This window comes from Rhododendron vialii, chromosome 1a (genome assembly GCF_030253575.1).
Source record: "Rhododendron vialii isolate Sample 1 chromosome 1a, ASM3025357v1".
NCBI classification, from domain to species: domain Eukaryota; kingdom Viridiplantae; phylum Streptophyta; class Magnoliopsida; order Ericales; family Ericaceae; genus Rhododendron; species Rhododendron vialii.
In genome coordinates this window covers 3,661,306-3,668,328 of record NC_080557.1, presented here as the reverse complement: position 1 = coordinate 3,668,328, position 7,023 = coordinate 3,661,306, and the positions used below count along the sequence as shown (strand labels likewise).

The 7,023-nt window shown below is 39.6% G+C and overlaps 1 long non-coding RNA gene across 2 annotated transcripts; it reads right to left on the bottom strand.

The window, feature by feature from the left end:
• Window positions 1-230: 230 nt before the first annotated feature.
• Window positions 231-5,270, bottom strand: LOC131303894 (uncharacterized). 2 transcript variants are annotated; one of them, XR_009192249.1, is made up of 2 exons: window positions 823-5,270; window positions 231-682 (listed from the first exon to the last, which is right to left on the bottom strand). It is a non-coding gene; the product is annotated as an uncharacterized LOC131303894 (long non-coding RNA). The 2 variants fall into 2 exon arrangements; XR_009192252.1 differs by having other exon boundaries at window positions 231-675.
• Between the last annotated feature and the right edge of the window lie 1,753 nt (window positions 5,271-7,023).

Sequence of the window (7,023 nt, the reverse complement as noted above, 5' to 3'; positions counted from 1 at the left end):
TAAAATGGATGATAAGTCGATACAGGGAGAAGAAACATTACTAAGATTAGAGTATTTGAATCATCTCCAAACTAAACTCTCCAACAAAAGTTGGATTCACTGCTTTACCAATCAAAAGTTGCTTCAAAATTTTGAAGAAGTTAGCCATGGAGTCATCCTCAGGACTTATTTTGCTCTCCCTTGCTCATATTTGAATTACAATTAGGGTAATGCATGACGCCAAAAGAAAGTCATGGGAATTGTAACGCATACATAATTTTCATATAGTTTTCCTCACACAGAAGGATGAAGCTTATTGTAGTCCTCATCTTGGAACAACCACATCAACCACCAAGAAATCAACATCGAAACACCTAGACTGGAAAGCAAAATAAAAACAGATGAAGACGGCAGAATAGCATACATATCATCGTAGAGTGCTAAAGCTCTGAGCACAAACATTAATAGATTAAGCAATCTTCTTCACACGAGGAGATACTGGAAACAACCACCGGACATAGATTTGGTCCAGCTAAAACAGGGGAAATCATCCAATTCTAAAGAGCGTGTATGATACTGCCATAATTTAATTTTGTAAAGCCAAAATATGATGATTTGGCGTTGTTGCTTCAAGGATAAAATGGCAATCTTTTCTTCCTTTTTTCCCCCCAATTTGTGAGCCGATGACGAGAGAACCTGAGTTCTAACAAAATTTGAATCAAATTTTGGGATGATTCAAAAAGGATTGGTGTCAGGTTTTGGCTTTGCAATTGAAAGATAAACACAAATGGAGATACGCACTAAGAAACCAAAAGAGAGTGCTATTAAGCCTTGCAAGCGTACCTTGATTTTAGTTATCATTTTGCCTCTAAAATTCCCCCTTACTTTAGGGTCTTCTCTGGTTCAAGCACACACTTCAACTCCTTACGAATCACAAGACAAATCAACTTTCTGTTGAAAGAAAAAAGAAGCAGACTATTTGGTAACAAAAATGGCCAATGACTCAATTACTTCATCTCTACAATACAAAAAACATAAAAGTGAAACATCAAACCAATGGCATGTGAATCATCATTACACCTCCAACTCAAACTTGTTCCTGCAAGATAAAAACCATCATATTAAATATAAATCCCAAGATGCGATTAAACCCAGATTTCCTACAGTCAATCAACTACATACAAATGCATACACATTTACTATTGCAAGAAAGGTTGAGGCTCAGATTTGCCAAAGATCGGGTGAGATATGACAAACTTCATGGCTGCAACCACAGTTGCCAGTGAAAGTCTGAAAGAAAAACCAAACAGATCTATCCCACAAATCCCCCGGATCACCCCACCATGAAGCAGATCGGGTTCTCAAATCCTGAAATAAGCTAAGAAAGCTATCATCACAGCCTCTTTGCTTTCTTTAGTGCAAGCTGTTCCAGTGGGTGTTTGATGCAGCTTAACTAACAGTTAGAAAGTAATCCTCTACCCCCTTGTTCCAATGGAGTGTTCAAAAGCATTTAATATCATGCTGAACCAACCAACAAAACATACCTTATGTGCCTTGTGGCTTTAATACCACACACACACACACGTAAGTGAGAAGGAAAAATTGAGGCTCAGATCTGTATTTTGATAGGAGAAGAGGAAATCATGTTCCCACCATGGCTGCAACAACAGTTGCCCCACTTGAAGAGAGAACCATCAATTCTCTCCCACAGGACCTCTGTGTTTGCCTCGCCAAGAAAATGGGTTCCAATTCCTCAACACAACCTCGAGAGATATATCATCACAGCCTCTCCTATACTACGTAAAAATATACTCCCTCCGTCACCAATTGTTTGTCCACACTCCCCATATATGCGTACAAACACACAAAGGGCTGTTTTTTGAATGAAATCTGTTGGAAATTGTCCCACATCGGTTAATTTTCTCCTCCAAAACTAGTATATGAGCCTGGGCTGCCTCTCCACTCATTGCCAATTGGTTTTGAGTTGGATGCTTTAACAAAATCATAGGCTTTGGTGATCTGATTAAGGGATAATGATCTCACACACACACACACACACACACAAGTGACAAGAGAAAAGGTGAGGCTCAGATCTGTATTTCAATAGGGGAAGAGGAAGGCGTGTTCCCACCATGACTGCAACAACGGTTGCCGCAATTGAGAGAGGCCATCAGTTCTATGGTCTCCCCGCAGGCCCTCCGCGTTTACCTTGCCAAAAACTGGGTTTCAATTCCTCAACACATGAACTCGAGAGATATATCATCACAGCCAACATACTCCCTCCGTCAAAAATTGCTTGTGCACACTCAACATGTATGTGTACAAATACGCAAAGGGCTATTTTCCGAATAAAATCACAGGCTTTGGTGATCTGATTAAGGGATAATGATCATCAAATTACAGTGAGGAGCAACCACTCTTAGAAACATCCCTTCTCACCACTGGAGCCTCATTCTTTGAGTTCAATTTCTCAAACTACTCTCTCTATCTATCTGTCTATCTATGTATTGATATATCATCATTAGCAGCAGCAACAAAAAAAGAATAAGGAAACGACAAACGCACGCACCCTTAAATGGAACTGAAGGGCTGTTGATTTTATGGATGGAACTAAAATCATAGGCTTGATGATCTGATCAAGATTGTCTTTTTCACAGAGAGGGGCAACCACCCTCAGAAACAACCCTTCTCTCTGCTTATTAGCATCATTTTCTGAGTTCAGTTTCTGAAGCAACCCAAATCCCAAATCGAACAGGTACACTTCTCCGGCAACGATAAAAACAAGTACACTTCTCCCTCTCCTTCTCTTTGGGAGTTGGCACTGGGTTTAATTTGAGATACGGATCAAATGCAAAGGTTTTAATGTACTTGTCCCAAGAATATACACGTCAGTCTTACCCAAATAACTAATCGATCAGAATCAGAACCAACCCCAAAATCTCTGACCCCCAAAATCTATGACATTGATCCAAAACAGTTTTCCAGAGTTGTTTGAGGAGCTTTTATATGCAAATTATATTTCTATCATTGCCTCAGAATCACAAGCTCCCATGAAATGCGTCAACAAGTTGATGGAAAAGGTGAGGCTCGGATCTGTATTTTTATCATAGAAGGTAAGGGTTTTCCCACCATAGCTGCAACATCAGTTGCCCTGCCATGAAATGGGTCCATCTTCTCAACATATGAACTGAGAATAATAACATCGCAACCTCTTATAATTGAGGAAATTATCCATATTCAAGGTTCAGGTACATATCAATGAATCAAGACCCTCTCAACAACAGCATAAAAGGGAAGAAAGAGGGAATAATCAAATAGGGTAGTGAGTGGCTATTTTCAAATGGATGGATGGATACAAAAAAGAGTACAAAAGGTAAAAAGAGTAGTGAACAATCTAATAAGTAAGACGGAACAAACGGGCCCTTAGTCATAAACCAATGTCCAACCACAGACACACACATAGATATGTATCTCCACTGTCCACACAAACAAAGGATTCCTACCAAGGTCTCAGGTTCGAAACCGGGCTACCAACTCTTGTGGATTTGTCCATGCCAGGCTTTATTTGGGGACCCCACTAGTGGACAGTAGGCTCGGTCCCCAGGCGATCGCCAAGGTGCCTAATAGTGACCCGAACATCCTGAGTTATCAAGAAGAAAAAAGGCTGTCGATTTTGTTTATTTGAAATATCGGTTTTTATGACCTGATCATTAAGGATGACCAACCACCATCTAATTATAGAAACACTCCTCTCCACTTATTAGCCTCATACTCTCAAATTCATTTCCTCAAATTTAAAGGAGAAATTCAAGTCGCGCACACGTTTGATCTCACTAGACACTTGTATACACTGCATAATTAGCAATTTCAAAATCCAAATCATGCCCAAATGTTACCGAATCATAGGAATCAGGCGACAAAGTGACACCACCGTGGCTGCAAACACAGTTACCTGAGAGAGAAATGTCTCTCCGCAGGCCTCTGGGTTGCCCCACCAAGAAACGGTTTAATGGAAATTTAACTTAAGGCGAGGTCTAGGGGTTCAAACCATCCACAACCTAAGCTATTCAACTTTACTCAAAGATAACTTAAGTGAGAATCGAGCTCACCATGTTCTCACTCGGAGGATTTCCTCATATTTATCGGGAAAATTCCAGTCGTGCACACGTTTGACCTTACTAGACACACTTATAAACACTACATAATTATCATTTTCAAAATCCAAACCGTGCTCAAATGTTACCGAATCAAAGGTGAGACTCAGATCTGTGAATGAAAATCAGGCAACAAAGTGACGCCGCCATGGCTGCAAACACAGTTACCTGAGGGAGAAATGTCTCTCCGCAGGCCTCCGGGTTGCCCCGCCAAGAAACGGTGCCCAAATGTTACCGAATCAAAGGTGAGGCTCAGATCTGTGAATGAAAATCAGGCGACAAAGCGACACCGCCATGGCTGCAAACGCAGTTACCTGACACGAGAGAGAAAAAACCCTCTCTCCGCGGGCCTCCGGGTTGCCCCGCCACGATACGGGTCGGATCCCAACGCCTGATCTGAACCCAGAAAATGTAACCATCACAGCCTCTTAGGAGTGGAGTTTTGATGGGGATGATGATGGTGATAGTAGCTGGTCATGATCAAGAATCTCTCTCCTCTCAACACAGAGAGAAAGAGATGCATGCAGCTAGCTAGCTATATGTTTGTATGTACTTATATATATATACTCCATAGATATGGTTGTACTTCCAGTTCCAAACAGAGATCAGAAAGACAGCCAGCCAGATGAATCTGATGATATCAGACGCACGCACCCGAAGGGCTGTTGTTGATTTTGTGTGAGATGAAATCATCGGCTTGATTTTTTGTGTACAGAGAGAGAGAGGGCAACCACCCTCAGAAACTTCCCTATCTCTCTCTCTCTGGTTTAAAGCCTCTTTCATTCATTCTGGGTTATGAAACTCTGGGTTTTGCCCAAAGGCTTTCATTTGTAGGGTCATGGCTTTCCCTTTGGTTTTTTATTCCTTGTTTTGACCTTCTCTTCACATGTTGCAGCAGTTCGGTCGAGTGGTGTGACATAAGGGCGTTTTGGTCATTAGGTAGGTGGGGGATCTTTGGAAAACTGTGAAATTCTGTGTGAATTTTGGAAGTTGAAGTTCTGTCTTGGGAACTTAACAAGACACGAATCTTGTTACCACGCCGGACAAGATGATGCAGAGGTCAAGGAGGAGCACGTAGGCTTGCGGACCCGTAAATAAATCGAATTGTTTGCGAACTGTTTAAGACTCGAGAATTGAGATTTGTTTCTTTTTAAGGTTTCGGATTCTAAACGTCTTAAGTGCTATCCATTTTTCTAGAGCCAGTCTATACAAAGTTTTGTTTTGGCTATAATTGTGAGCTCCACAAGTGGGACACAAGTGAGATTGGTCTCATAGAATCAGTTGAGGTGAGCAAAAATGGGCCGAACACCTAGGCTATAAAAAAAATGTTTAAGGCTCGACTCGATTCATATTGTTCGGAATTATTTCATCTACTAAATGAACTGAACTTAAGCCTCAATTTTTTAGACTCGTTTAATAAAGAAGTCGAGCAAAAATCTAGCAGTATTCAACTCAATTAAGCTCATGAACTTAGAGTATAGGTACATAATAAAAAATTTCATGTACGAAAGAGAATTGATAGGTTACTATTGAAGCTATCACTGATATGCGAATGATGCATAATACTTTTCCTAATGGAGAAATACCTACGAATCTACCTCATGACTAGATAGATAAATGTGTTGATTTTTGTGATTATTGTTTAAGAGGTGTTACAGAATATTGAACAGTTGGTGGCAAACTCGCTTTGGGTAAAAATCTAGGAAAATGATTTTGTCGTTTCCATTTTTGTTAACGTCACTTCTCTATTAGTGTATTTTTGCACCAAAAATATATTTGCAGGAGAGTGACGTTAACAAAAAAAAGAGTGACAAAATCAGTAGACAAAATCTATTTATACTTTTTTTTTCACATATGGGAATAAGAAATTTAGATTCATGTGACGAGCGAAGGCAAATTTATCTTTGTCCATTGTAAAATTTTATTACCTTATTATACTTTTGCATGTGCTATAAACTTGTGTGTGTGTGTGTGTATATATATATATGTTTTTGGTAGATTTTAATACGTACAAACTTATTTATGTACAAAATTACAATTTCATTTGCAACTCTAAATATGTATGCGTGCATAAGTATATGATTTTTTGCTCATTAAGGCTTCTAAACAAGCTTGAGCCTGACTCAAGCTTAGACAAGTTCAACTCGAGCACGACTCATAAAATTTCATTGGGCTCAAGCTCGAGCTTGCTAGAACTTAATAAACAAATATAAACATTCTAAAACTCGTCTCGATTCAACTTATTTGCAATTTGGTTTTGGAAGATGGTGAAATTGCAGCTGAGAATATAACCCCATTATTGATTCATGATCCGGTTTTCGGATGTTGGGGTGTTTGACAAAGGATTTTGGAACCTCTCAGAAGTGGGTTTTTTAAATCAAGCAGATACGGAAATGGTTGAACTTACCTGGCCCAAGTTAAATCTATTGATGGTATCCAATTAGTTGTGGACCTCGACCCAATTGAGAAGACTAAAGAAATGGGTAAAAGAATTTGGAAGCATAAGTCGATTGAGAAAATGTTGGGCATTCCTATATCTAAGAAGAAAGTGGGAAGAAAGAAGAAAAAATGTGTTGTTTTTAGATTTGTGATTGCTGCTGCGGCTTTATCCGTTTTTTCCGGAAACACTAACAGGTTACACCTTGATGATGCAAAAGTTACACCTTAAAGATGCAAAGGCTGTTCGGTCTATTGAGAAAATCTTGGGCGAAGATTATTTGGATATTGATGAGGAAGCTTTAAGTAAATACATGCTTGATCCTTAATCATTTTAGGGACAGGTGATTAGGTCTTGGATGTGTTGATCTCTTCTTTGGGTTTTTAGGCTCCGGTTGGCTTCTTGCAATCCAATGGTGGTTATTTTTCCCTTCTAATTCCTAGCGGCATATGA